Raw genomic sequence first — 13,962 nt, 5'->3', positions numbered from 1 at the left:
TCAGATCTTGTTAAATCCTGTTCTCTATATTTCAAATAACTGAATCTAACCTGACTTTGATCCTTATCTTTTTCTTCAGTTATCAGGGAAATATTGGATTTAAGCTATTTAGTGGTACAGAACATCTGCCATAATCCAGTGTAGACTTATTGTAGACTGTTTCATTCACTCTAAATCTAAGCAAAAATTGAAACATTGCCATGAAATCGCAACATCAGATAAGGATGTACTTTATTCCCCAAACACCAGCTTTTCATTACTACAGTCATGCCTCTCATCATGAAGGTGAGTATATGGAGTGAGCTGCCAGAGAAGGCAGTTGGCTTCAGTAGGGATAATTTGCACTTATACAAAGCCAATTAACCTACAAACCTGTAAATCTTTGGAGTGTAGGAGAAAACCGATGATCTCGGAGAAAACCCACACGGTCACGGGGAGAATGTACAAACTCCGTACAGATAGCACCCGTAGTCGGGATCGAACCCAGGTCTCCTGGCGTTGCAAGTCTTGTAACACTACCGCTGCGCCACCGTGCCGCCCAAAATATTTCACTCGTGCAAAATACAACTGACAACTTAATGTTTGAACTGAGATTCAAGTAAATCTATGCCATTAAGTATCAATGCATTAAAGACTCAGAGTTCAGACTTTTCCAAATTTTTACCTGGTGAAGTTAGCTTGTGTGCACAAAATAATAACCAGTGCCAGACTGTTACAATTAAGAGCTATTTTCCCATTAAAAAAATGCATTTTATACATAACCATTGCATAGTTTTGTAAATGTATTATTTGTAAGTTTTTATTTAATTTGGAAAAAGCAGAGTATTTCAAACATACACCTGGAAGAAAAAGGAAAACATTATAACTCTAAAAAACATAAAGCTAAATCAAAATCTCTTTGATTGCATGGAATGAGAAAACGGCATGTTAAATAACTGTCCCCTTATCTACAGAGTATTCTCAGACATCATGGTTTATTTCATCCACTAAACTGGGCACTTCTGGGAATAAATAATTTTGTTTTGGTCATTAAGTTGAGGAATGATAATGCTGAATAAATGAAACATTTTCCTTATTTCTACCCAGTAGCAGAATTAAAAATCATGAGGTCAAACATTGAGGTGGGAGATTGCAACCTTCACGTGGTCCGCCCTGTTTCGACGAATGCAATCAACCTGGTGTGCACAATCAAATAGAATAGTTGTCCTGCAACTTTAGGCTGTGCACGCCATATGCAAGAAGAGAAGAGGTCAAACATGATGTATGTTGTTTTGTTTCGGAATCACACCAGACTGAAACTGGCCGTGTGCCTTAACTTTCCGTTTATGAAATTTCCTCTTCACGATACATTTAAAGCATTTACATTTTCAGCATAATCTGGCTGCCAACCAACTGAAATTTGGATTGATACTCTCCAGACTAATTTCAAATGTAGGCCCTTAATTTGAAATTTAATCAAAACTGGATGCTCAAGAGCTTTAACGCGTTTGTCACTTAAGATGATCTCTTAGGTTCTCCCATTCAACGCCACTGGTTTTTCATGTTAAATGGAATATCGCTAGGGACAATGAACTGATTAGGTTTCAGATACCCATCAGAATAACCCCAAGTACTTTAACTGAACAGGGCCTTACTCTTTGGGAATGTGGTTCTCTTTAGAATAATCTCACTGAAACAATACATAACCTTTTTCAACTAAAACTACCATGAGATTTTTAACAATAAACTAAAACGCTTTTCTTAAAGACAAGCGAGTAAAGTGGCTGACCTAGCCAGCTAATATAGTTTATTTTTTCCATCTACTCAGACCCTCTGCCGCGCAAAGTTTAGATTAAGCTGACGTGGCCTCTGGTAGCCAACATTACACATTTAACTGACCTCGGGAAAGGTCTCTATTTAGTTCTGTTTCATTATTGGAAGAGCACAGTGTTGGCTGAAATGGGGCGTTACTTTATTCAAACCCAACTATAATTGAGAACACTAGCAGAACTCAGGGGTCACAGAGCACATAGTATATCCATAAGTATACTACAAAGATAGTTAATAAGGAAGGTCTGAAGAAGGGGTTCGGCCCGAAGCGTTGCCTATTTCCTTCGCTCCATAGATGCTGCCGGACCCACTGAGTTTCTCCAGCATCTGCAGTTCCTTTGCAGAGAATTTTTATCATCGTCTCATCACTACAACATTTTACGGCTCGTGTGTTTCCTTCTCCTCGAGGGTTCCGTCTGAGTGATGCAGTTTACATCTAGTGGCTTGTATCCCATCGGGTTTCTCTTTTACTTTTACTGCTGTTTGTGTTGTTAGCAGCACCAAATATGGTCCTTTCCACCTAGGAGAGAAATCATCTTTGTTCATTGCTCGTTCATAAACCTGATCTTCTGGTTTAAACGGCTGTATATTCCTTTTGTTGGAAGGGCCTGTGCCTGCTTTACTTTATCATAGATTATGGAGTTATAGACTTGGACCCCAAAATTCCTCAGTACATCAATGCTGTTAAGAGTCATGTGATTAATTGTACATTTTGGCATTCCCAACTCCCAAACTCTCAAAGTGCAACACCTCACACTTGCTCAGATTAAATTCAATCTGCCAGTGCTTCACCTGTGTTTGTAGCTGATCTATATCTGGCTGTATACTTTGACAGCCATCTTCACATTCTGCACCCCAGCAATCTTGGTGTCATCTGCAGACTTACTAATCAACCCATCTACTTTTACATCCAAGTCATATTTATATATATACACCTCAAACAGCAGCGGTCCCAGCATAGATCCCTGACACAGACATCCAGCCTGATTAATGTCCTTCCACCACAACCCTCTGACTTCAATCAGTAAACCAGTTCTGAACCATATGACCAAGTCACTGTTAATCCCTTGCATCTTAATCTTTTGGATCACCCTACCATGGGGCACTTTATCAAATACCTTACTAAAATCCATGAAAACAACATCCATGCCCTACCCTCATCAATCACCTTCGTCACCTCCTCAAAAAACTCGATCAAGTTAGTACGGCACAATCTGCCATGTACAAAGCCATGCTGACAGCCCCTAATTAACTAATTCTCTTGCAAATGGGAATAAACCTGATCCCCAAAAAGTCCACTCCAATAGTTTCCCTACCACCGGCGTGGAGCTCATCGTTTTATAATTCCCTAGATTCTTTCTACAACGCTTCCTAAATAGAGCAACAATATTAGCTAATTTCCAGTCCTCTGGGGCCTTGCCTGTGGCTAGAGAAGATGCAAAGATCATCAAGGCTCCTGCATAACTTCCTCTCTTGGCTTGCTCAATAACATGGGATAAATCCTATCAGGTCTTGGGGACATCCACCTTAGTGTTCTTCAAGAGCCCCAATACCTCCTCCTTAATCTCATCTCTTAATGATGCCCTTGCATATTTGAATTCTCCACACTGATCTCAATGTCCTTCTCTTTGGTGAAAACAGTTGCAGAGTAATTGATTAGTATCCTACCTACATCCTCAGTCTCCAAGTACAAATCCCCTCTATCCTCTCTCTTAAAGAATTGTTTATCCCAGATTGTTGTGGAAGCTCAGTTATTGATTAAGTTCAAATGTGAAAGCAATGTGTTTGGATATGAAAGCTATCAAGAGATGTGGGGATAAGGTACAACATTTGTATTGCTCAGAATCAGCTTTGATCTTCTTGAATAGCAGTGCAAGCCAGAGGGGCTGAGTTAAGACTTAGCTGACCTAAGACTTGCGTCTTATGCTCTTATTAAAATGCATCCATATAATCCATTAATATGTTAAACAACATGAGGTGCCTGGTCTGTGAATTATTATACTGGAGTCCCATTATTCTGATTGAATCAAAATTACATGCAAATATCTGGCTGCTTTAATCAAAAAAAAGATGTAAGAGCACATGAGATGCATCAGTAGTCACTTTTCTGTTTTCCACAGAACTTCCAAGGAATATGGTCTCCAAGGAAGGGATTCTGTTTCCTGCAATTTAATACCTGAATCTGTTAAAGCATTCAGAATTATAGTCTGAAAGTATACCCTGAACGACAACATAAACAATATTTGTCATCAGGCTTAAAAATAACATTTAACTTATAAAATATTTTGAAGTAACAATGGTGACTTTCTTGCAGCTTAGATTTCTATTAAAAAGCAAAGATTTCTATTAAAACTGTTGTTTTAAGTTTATTTTCTTCTGATTTTGTGTTAAAGCAGAAAAAAAAGATTTTCTGAAAATTCAAACCATTAAATATAAAATATTAAATAGTCCTATTTATAAAATAAATTATTTCTGAATATTGCAGGTTGGTCTGCTTGAAAAAGAAATTTGTTTCTGCGATTTGAAGATAGTTATCAAAGACTATTAAGAAGGAATTGTTCAATGGTAGAAAAACCATTTCTATGCCAAAATATAAATTATTAACTTTCAGAAACATCCCTTGAACAAGAGATAGAGATGTTTTTGATTAGAAATATGTTTTTTTTACTGAGATATATTGTCCTTTAATGAAAAAGCAGAAAGATAACTAAGGCATCACATATAAAAAAATATATATATACACTGATAAACACAACAATTGCAGCATGTATAATAATGACATTTAATCAGTTTTATATAAAAATGACCTTGAGGAATACCAATTATTCCAACACAATATATCAAATTTACTACACCTTGGGATTCAATTGACCACAGTTGACCTCATATGCATGGTTAAATGAGTAGAATAATTTGAGTTCTTGCTCCCAATCACAGTTAGTGAACTCGTACATGAAGGTACACGTGGATGATTATCAGCTCAGGGCAATGCCAGGCTTAGCTGTGAAATCTCTCTCTCTGCTCCGACAACCTACCAACATCAATAAGCAAGCTTCAAACTAGAAGTAAGTCATTTAGAATAGAGCAAGAGGGTGGATAATCTTCACCAGAACTAAAAGATTTGCATTGAGATAGCAGCGTTCATTTCTTCAGGATCTTTCCAATTACCCCAGAAATATTGTTACCAATTTGTACACACATATGGTAGCTAAATGTGCATCCTCAAAAATTAGCTGAATTTAAGAGAAATAATGTTTTTAACTACAGGTTGAGCACCTATTTTCTGGCTACTGATGGCCTGCCCCCCCCCCACCCCACCCCATAAACCAAACAAAAAAAGTGAGTTCGGTATTCCGAAAAACACAAGGAATCATGGGATTTGTCAAAGGATTTACGGGGACGATAGCCCAGGCTTACAGCCAGCGCAGAGAAGCAGTGCTAAATCCAGCTCAACTCTGCCTGTCTCGCCGGGTTAACCTATAGCCCTGCCTGGACTGTCGGGACACCATGGAGTTAGCCCTGCTTCTCCGTGCTGGCTGTATGCCTGGGCCGTCATTCCCGTAAGTCCAGGTAGGGATGGTAGGTTAACAGGCAGAGTTGAGCTGGATTTAGCGCTGCTGCTCCATGCTGGCTGTGGGCCTGGGGGCGCTGCTTCCGTCTTACTCCTGACATCTCTGGCCGACCCGGACGGGGAGGGGGGGGGGCACTCGGGAGGGCACGGGGATGGTCCAGTGGCGGTTCGGCAGCGATTGTGGCGCCGGAGACCTGGGATCGATCCTGGCTGCGGATGAGGCACAGGGCTATGTCAATGCCGCGGCACGACTGCCGAGAGTGTTTTTCGCTTGTGACCTATGACCTGGGCATGCGCAGTTGGAATACCAAACTCGCTTGTTATTAGAGTTCAGTTGAAATTCCCTGAGTAGCCACTAATGGTTTATGGAATGGTTTGTGGAGCTCTTTCAGGTCATGTTCCTCTGTCCCTATTTGTTTACATCTTGACATTGAAATCCCTCCTTGGCCTTGTCTAATTCTATCTCAATGTTTACATTTTTCATGTTTCATCTGTCTGGCCCCCATGACAACCCCGCAACTCCTCCTCTCCCGTTCTTTTCATTTTTCCTCTTACCATCTGGAACTCTGAACTTCCTCTCAAGCCTTCTCTAATTTACCGGGCACCTTTAAAAGGCTACTTCCCAAAATCCCTTTTCAACTATGCTCTCAATAGACTCTCCTAACTGTTTTGCAGAGACAATACAGTAAACCCTTGTTTTAACAACTTCCATATAACAGATGTTGGATATAGCGAACGGACCTGCCGACCTCTCCCCGGCTCCGCCGGCCCATCCCCGGCTCCCATCATCTCCCCAGCTGTTTTGAGACTCAGATTCGAATGAACCAGCGAGCCCTTCTTCATCCACAGCACGGTTCGGTATAACGGCTGTTGTTGTGGCTCACATTGTAGCCCCTGGGGCCTGTGCTTTCTCTGGGCTGCCACCACCAACAGAACTTGGTCACCATCTGCAGTCAACGGCAATAATGGACACCCTTCCTTCCGTTTTGGTGCGTTTACAGTAAACCCTTGTTAATATGGACCATAGCAGAAAGAGTGTGTCCATTATTGCTAATTGCGTGCTATAACCAGGGCCAATGCCACCGGTCTGCTCCACAAGGCCCTCTTCACCGGTTCACATGGCTGTTGTTGCGGTTCACATTATAGCCTCCCACAAGACGCACTTTCTTCAGGCCGTTGCCAATGACAGGACGTGCTCGGTCACCATGGGGCTCCCTCTTCTCTCACTTGCTCGCCCTTCCAAGGTGTAGTTTGTTGGTGACTCCGGGGGAGAAGGCGGAGACGGTGGTGGTGGGGGGAGGAGGTGGGGGGGGGGGTGAAGGAAGATGCCGATTGGACAGATCCACGGGAGAAGCAGGCAGCAGTGGTCGATCAAGACAAGGCCACCACTGACAGTGGGAAACGGCAGCAGATGAGAGGGGAGGGAGCCCCATGGTAAATGAGCGCATTCTGTCCATGGCAGTAGCCAGAAGAAAGCGCTGAGTCCAGGGGCTACAATGTGACTCGCAACAACAGCTGTGTCACTGGTTTGTGTGGTGGGTGAAGAAGGGCTCGCTGGTGCACCTTGCGACTTGGGAATGGGGTCGGAAGCAGAACTCTAAACGGCCGGAGAGACAGTGGGAGTCAGGGATGGGTCAGCAGGTTATTCCCTTCGCATTCTGTTTACATTTTATATTTGTTTTATTTAATTTCTGGCACTCCATGGTGCTTTAGAGACACGGAGAGGAGTCATTAGTAGGCCAGGGGTGTACTGTCATTTCATTATCACGTGACCTCAGTTGGTCCAGAAAAACGGATTATCCAGAAAGCATCTAGAACTGAGGGTTACAGAAAATTGATATTCAACCTGTATTAAATACTTGACTATCCATTGAATGTTGTTATCTTTATGTTTGTCTATCCATCTCCAGCCACATTTACCATTATTAGTCATCTTAAAACAAAAATATTTAACAAACAATAAGGATTATTTGTTAATATCCAGATCAAGAGATCTTTTATAATTACTTACCAAATTACTAATTTGAAATTCATATGTTTTAGGATATCCTTTCTATACTGTCACTATTTAAGATTGCAGCAATGTTGACCAAAGGTTAAATCGTACATTTATCCCAAACTGCTGGGCTGTGTAAAGAGTACTGGGGAATGAGCAAGTTGGTTTGTATGCATTTCTTGCCATTCTCCTTCTCACCATGATATTCTTATCCCATAATTTAATTTTACCGATGAGACATACGGCACAAAATGTCCACCTTGTCCACCTGTCTTTTAATCTTCAATCCACTTGTTCCTTCATTCATGTTTTGCATGTCAAGCTTCAAAGTATGAAGAGGAAAAGAGATAGGAACAAATAGTTAATCAATATTTAATCAATAGTTGATCAATATTTAAGGCTGCTCATAACAGTCGATGTTGAGATTTTTATTTTAAGCAAGAATCAAATTCTACTTATGCGTTCAAATATCGTCCTAGAAATTAGATACATTTCCATCCATCTTTTAAAATCACATGTTAAATATAAAATGTATCTTGTTTTAACGTATTAGTGTCCATTTCTGGCAGAAGCACAGCTAATCGGGAAATATGATCATGCATCTTGGGTGTTGTTCACCCCAAAAGCAGATTTCACATTGCAGCCCTCTGCATGATAATTCCATCAACATGCATGGATCATTGTAATTATTTAACGATAGAATAGGATCAAAAGCTCAGGTCCTGCGGCCTTCATCGTTAACTCACAATTAATCAAAGTCAAGACCTTGCTGAAAGTAGCCAGCCAGCTAGATTTAAAGAGTCCCCCAGGAAGTAATTTTTAAGTTTGAAACATGCTCTAGTGAATTTTCTATTAGGGAAAATAAAATTGTGCTGACAGACTTCTTTAAATAACAGATTTCAGTGAACTCGTGTGTATAGTTCTCTAACCCCTTGATCTAGGACTAATAGCTGCTGCTGTCATGGGGGCTATGCACTTTCACAGATGGTCTTCCATAGTCTTGGGGTCTCCTAGGAGACTAATGTACCATTATCCTCCTCCTTTTCTGTTTGTTCTACTTTCTGTAAATTCCTCCCTCTACCCAATTATCCCTCATTGTTACGTCAGCCGCACGTTAAGCATTATGCTCTTAAAAAGATGCAACAACAGTCATGCCTTGTTAGAGCAATGATATTCCAATTTCACATCTTTTACCGTGAGTTTCAATTGGCAATATCCAAATTTCAAGTCATTTTTAAAAGCAGTGTACTGTGTCTGGCCAGTGGGTCTCACGGGCAAGTCCAGCCTCCATGACCACCCCTAACTGAGATATGGCGATGTGCAGTCTTTCTGGGGAAGATACTTCCACATGCTACTGGACAGGGAGTTTCAAGACCCTGACCCAGTGATAATGAAGAAATGGTGGTATATTTACTGCACAGGATAGAATTGCTGGTATTCCCAAGCATCTACAGCCCTAAGTGGTAGAGGTTATGTGTTTAGAAATCTGAGATTCACGTGCACCTCTTCCAACCTGGTCTATTGTATTCGATGTTCACTACGTGGCCTCATCTATGTCAGTGAGACCAAGCGTATAGGCAACTGTTTTGCAGATCATGTACTCAACAGACAGCTCGAGCTTCTGCTCTTCAACTCTTTCTCTCATTCCCAAAATTAAGGGAGTTGTTCCCACAACCTCGTTCACTGTCACTGTGAGGCCAATTGCAATCTAACACAACAACATCCACTTGTGTAACCTACAACCCTGCTGTATGAATGTTGAATTTTCCAATTTCAGGTAATCCACACCCCTGTTTTCCTTTCCTTCTCCTACCAGACCACCCATATACTCCCCCTTTGAACACTTCCCTCACCTGAGTGCCAATTGCCTCTCACCCCCTTCCTCAAATTGTTCTACTGAACACCTACCAGTTTCTCTCATTCCTCTTCCCTGCAATTCTATATACTGGCCACCTGTCCTATTATCCCCACAGTCTTAATGCAGGACGTTTCCAGAAACATTAACACATTTCCTTTTCCTCCATAGAGGCTGCTTGCCTTAATGAGTTCTTCCAGCAGTTTATTTCTTTCTTCAAATTGGGCGGCACAGTGGCTTAGTGGTGGAGCTACTGCCTTACAGCACCAGACACCTGGGCTGGATCCTGACTACAGGTGCTTGTCTGTACGGAGATTGTACGTTTTCCCCGTGGGTTTTCTCCGAGACCTGCGTGGATTTTCTCTGAGACCTTCGGTTTCCTCCCACACTCCAAAGATGTACAGGTTTGTTAGTTAATTGGCTTGGTATAAATTTAAATTGTCCCTTGTGTGTGTAGGATAGTGTTTATGTGCAGGGATCACTGGTCGGTGCGGACTCAGTGGGCCGAAGGGCCTGTTTCCGCGCTGTATCTCTGAACTAAATTATACTAAAATTACATGATTGTTCTGGTGCTTCAGACCAGATGTGGTAAGAAATCTCATAGTAAGATAAGAATAAATAGATTAGATGTGGTGATATAATGCCAGTCTTTCCATCTTAAAATTCTTCATTGGATTAAAATCCTCAGCAGTGGAATGGGCATTACCTGTCAAGGAGGTGGTCTGATAAACGGAATGACTTTTAAAATGTTAATTCTTATTTTTTATGGTGGCACAGCTGGTAGAGCTGTTGCATCACAGCTCCAGAGCCCCAGGTACGATCCTGACCTCGAGTGCTGTCTGTGTGGATTTTACTTCGGAGTCACGTGAGTGACTACGTGAAGAACCCGCTCAGTGCGCAGGCGCGGCATTACGCCAGCAGTGCAACAGCGGCCTGCAACGGGAGTTAGGCTCTCCCGCTACAGAATGAACCGGACCGTCAGGTGAGTACCCTGAGGTCGGGTTTTCTTTTACAGGTGAGCCTTTTTCTGCCTGTGTTTTTTACAGGCAGAGAAAAAGGCTCTGGAACAAAACTGTCCCCCGTTCAAGGAGGAACGTTTCCCGTCGGGGGGGGGGGGGGGGGGGCCGCAACAGGCGGTAGGAGCGTTACCCGGTGTTCCGTAATTCCCAGACACCGTGCCGAGGCCAGCCCGCTAGTACCTGAGCAGCGGGCTGGATGCATAGCCACTCAAGAGGCATCCGGCAGGTGTTCCTGATGTCGGATGGGACGTCTCTCCACCCGCACGGGGGGAGAGAGAGCCGCCTGAGCCGCTGGAGCGGCTCACGGAGCAGGTGCCTGCGAGACACGCTGCTTGAGGGGCGCTCTCGCTACTACAAGGCACAAAAGCTCCAGAAGAAGGCGGTAGGAACAATTACCGGGCGCTCCGCTATCCCCATCACCGCGCCGAGCCCAGTCCCGCTAGTGCCTGAGCTGCGGGCTGGATGTTCAGCCATCCGAAGAGGCATCCGGCCGGTGGCTTCCGACTTGTCGGAGGGGACGTCTCTCCACCCGCATGGGAGAGAGACAGCCGCCTGAGCCGCTGGAGCGGCTCCTGGAGCAGGAGCTCCTGCGAGACACGCTACATGAGGGGCAGTCTCGCTGGAGGGTTCAGGCATACCCTACACAGTGCCTAGGCACTGCCCATCGCTTCCTCCTTAGTGTGGTTAGCTTTGGGGTGACCAGTGGCTGGGCTGGTCATGAAGAGGGGTCACTGGCTGAACAATATCGGGAGTATGCTTGAGGTACAGGATCAGGAAGAGCTGCTGGGTGTGGCCGCTATGTGGCTCCACCACTAGCGAGATGGCTTTTCAGTCTCAACTGATGGCCAGCTTACTACCTGTCTTTTCCAAAAAACCTCTCCAAGACAGGTAGCCATGAGGCGTTGGTTTTATCACGCCTCCCCTAAATTGCATTTACTCAAAGTGCCCGCCATTATTGGGGGATACATTGAGCAGCGCATTTAACCTAAATATTTTAAAAATGCATTTGGTACCCTGACGTCGGCTATCATGTCCACCTGCTCATTCCAAAAGGGCAGGGTAGTATGGCAAAACACCTGACCCTACTGTTCAACGGTATACCTCATAACTTCTCAAATGAACTCACAAACCTGCCCTCAATCTATGAAATTAACAGGACTATGAGAACGCCGACCTCACAAGCACAGATCCTGCTACCTGGCACTTACCAAACCAGTCCTAAAAAACTGGACAAAGTGTTCAAACTATTCGGCACAAGAGGGCAGAGTCTGGAATGAGCACCACACTAAACCAGACAGCAGTACCTCTACGTGTCCACCAGGTGCGTCTATCCTCATGGTACTGGTGAAAGCTCGGGGCCTGCATGCCAAACCCGTAGCATTTTAGGCCACGGCCCAGAGCAGGCCCCAGGGAAAATGCGCCACCCCCCAACAAATATCGTCCCTACAAGAACAAGGAACCAGAAACCGAAGAAAACAACAATGAAGACAGATAAGTATGGTTCCTACCATCACATAAAGGTTAAGGGTTGTACTAACAAAGGGGGGGTGAATCACGCCTGGTTAGGAAGCTATCACTCTTGGTAGTTATATACCAAAAAAATAAATACAAGGGGAATAGAATTAATATCTTGCCACCAATTCAGCAAGCACCCCAAGGGGTCTACCCTCCCACGATGGTGAATGTCGCACCATCGTTGATAAACCACTTGAGTATTTCACCAGGTATACCCATTCATGGGATTTGTAACTACTACCATGGATCCAAGGATACTTTATGGTAGACATCGACCTTGAAGATGCACACTATTCAGTACCTTCTCATATAAGTTTCGGATATACCGCAATTACCTGGATGGAGTAACCATGATGAGCGTTGCGGCATTTAAATCAAAGTTATCCAGAATCAACTAGCCCTGGCACTTAGAAACATTCCGTCATGGCATGTCTATATATTAACGACAAACTATCCTTGGATACAGCTTTAGCTGCATCGCTTCTCGGCCTTTTGGCTAAGATCAAGTGTAGTATCTGTTCTTATCAGTTTAATAATCTGATACGTCCCTTATCTAGGGACCATATATTAAATTGAATTTTGGAACAGGGAGATGGAATAGGGGCTTGCTCCGTCCACTCCACGCATCGACCCAGTATTGCAGTGCCTCTGGGAACGGTGCACAAAATATATATCCAGATATTTACGTTGACCATCCACAACTTTGTTATCTGGTATTCATTAAGACTATCAGTCATGGTACATTAACCACCAATCAACTACGTGGCAAAGTAATTGGGATATAGCAGCATTACCAGCTACTGAACTTTGTACCTTTCCTATGAGCTGAGATACTAGTGTTCAAAACTATCTCCATACCTGTAATATGGGGGCAAATGGATTAATCTGTAGTGTTATCATGGAATTTATCGGCAGGAAGGATTATGATTGTACACTTCCACCTGTTTTGAGTAACATTTTATGTGTCCTGATGTGTTACTGAGCTTGTAATACTTAATGCCAATATGAATTGACTTAAACATGTTATATATTAACTTACTTAATTCTAGTGAAGCATTTGCTCAGTAATCCACCAAATTTGCATGTTCGTTTATAAGATAACAACATCACAGTGGTGGCATATACCAAACCACTTGGGCGGAGAACATCGATATTAGGTGACAATTTATTAACAATTGGAAACCGTATGTCGTCAAACATGTTTGACCATCAGTAACTCACCTATCAGGTGAGCTAAATACTGTAAACATACATTTAAACCAAAAATATTTGCTGAAATTACTAAGCAATATGGACACCAGATATCGATTCCTTATATCCAATTAAATCACCACGTACTAACTTACGTCACATGAAACCAATCTCAAGGCAGCGGCAATGGAGACATTCCCGCGTATTGAGGGGTGGGGGGAACCTAATCTCTATGTTTTCCTTTCCTTCTACCTCTTCAATAGGTACTACTGCTTCATCAGTCGGGTACTACACAAATTACAGTGGACCAAGTCCACAAGCATGGTTCCCAGTGATCCTCGACATGGTCATTAAAAGAATTGCAGAATTGGGAAGACCATTGCTGTGCTTGGATCAGCAGCACTATCAACCTGATGACAGCATTCCGTCGCATATCCTAGGGAACATACCTGAGGAGCATCAAGAAATGGTACACTGTTTTCCAAAACAGGAATTACACATTCAACTATAACAAAAAACTGTACTGGAGCTCCTGGCAGGTCTTCACCACAATGAAGGACATGTTCTGTTAGCCTACTCAACTTGGGTACCGCTCACTGGTGATCAGATACAGGAGAGGTATATCAATCCATTCCCCAGAAATAGGTACACCCAAATTGGGATGTCAGTGAAATCCTGACATACCTTAGGGGATGATCACCAGCCAGGTCACTCACCCTGGAACAGCCTACGCTGAAGATGGACATGCTGGTGGCCTTACATCAACACAAAGAGCCAGCTCTCCCATCTACTGTGATGGGACAACATGGTTATAACACCAGATAGTGTCACATGCCCATTCAAGGGTTGGCCAAACAGAACAGACCAGTAACATCAGGTCCAGTCATGAAATTCCGGACATGCCCACCTGAACCACGTTTTATGTGTCATGACCTACTTAGAGATCGACACAATAAGGAAGACCTAGGGAGAGGAAAAATCCTTATGGGTCAGCCACAGGAAACCT

General features: G+C 43.2%; 1 non-coding gene across 1 annotated transcript; it reads left to right on the top strand.

Moving 5' to 3' along the window:
• The first annotated feature begins 12,241 nt into the window (after nt 1-12,241).
• Nucleotides 12,242-12,433, top strand: LOC116970576. Its single transcript, XR_004411195.1, has one exon. It is a non-coding gene; the product is annotated as a U2 spliceosomal RNA (small nuclear RNA).
• The last annotated feature ends 1,529 nt before the right edge of the window (nt 12,434-13,962 follow it).

This window comes from Amblyraja radiata, chromosome 2, assembly GCF_010909765.2.
Source record: "Amblyraja radiata isolate CabotCenter1 chromosome 2, sAmbRad1.1.pri, whole genome shotgun sequence".
NCBI lineage: Eukaryota > Metazoa > Chordata > Chondrichthyes > Rajiformes > Rajidae > Amblyraja > Amblyraja radiata.
The sequence above is the reverse complement of the archived record's forward strand: the minus strand, read 5'-3'. Positions and strand labels throughout refer to the sequence as shown.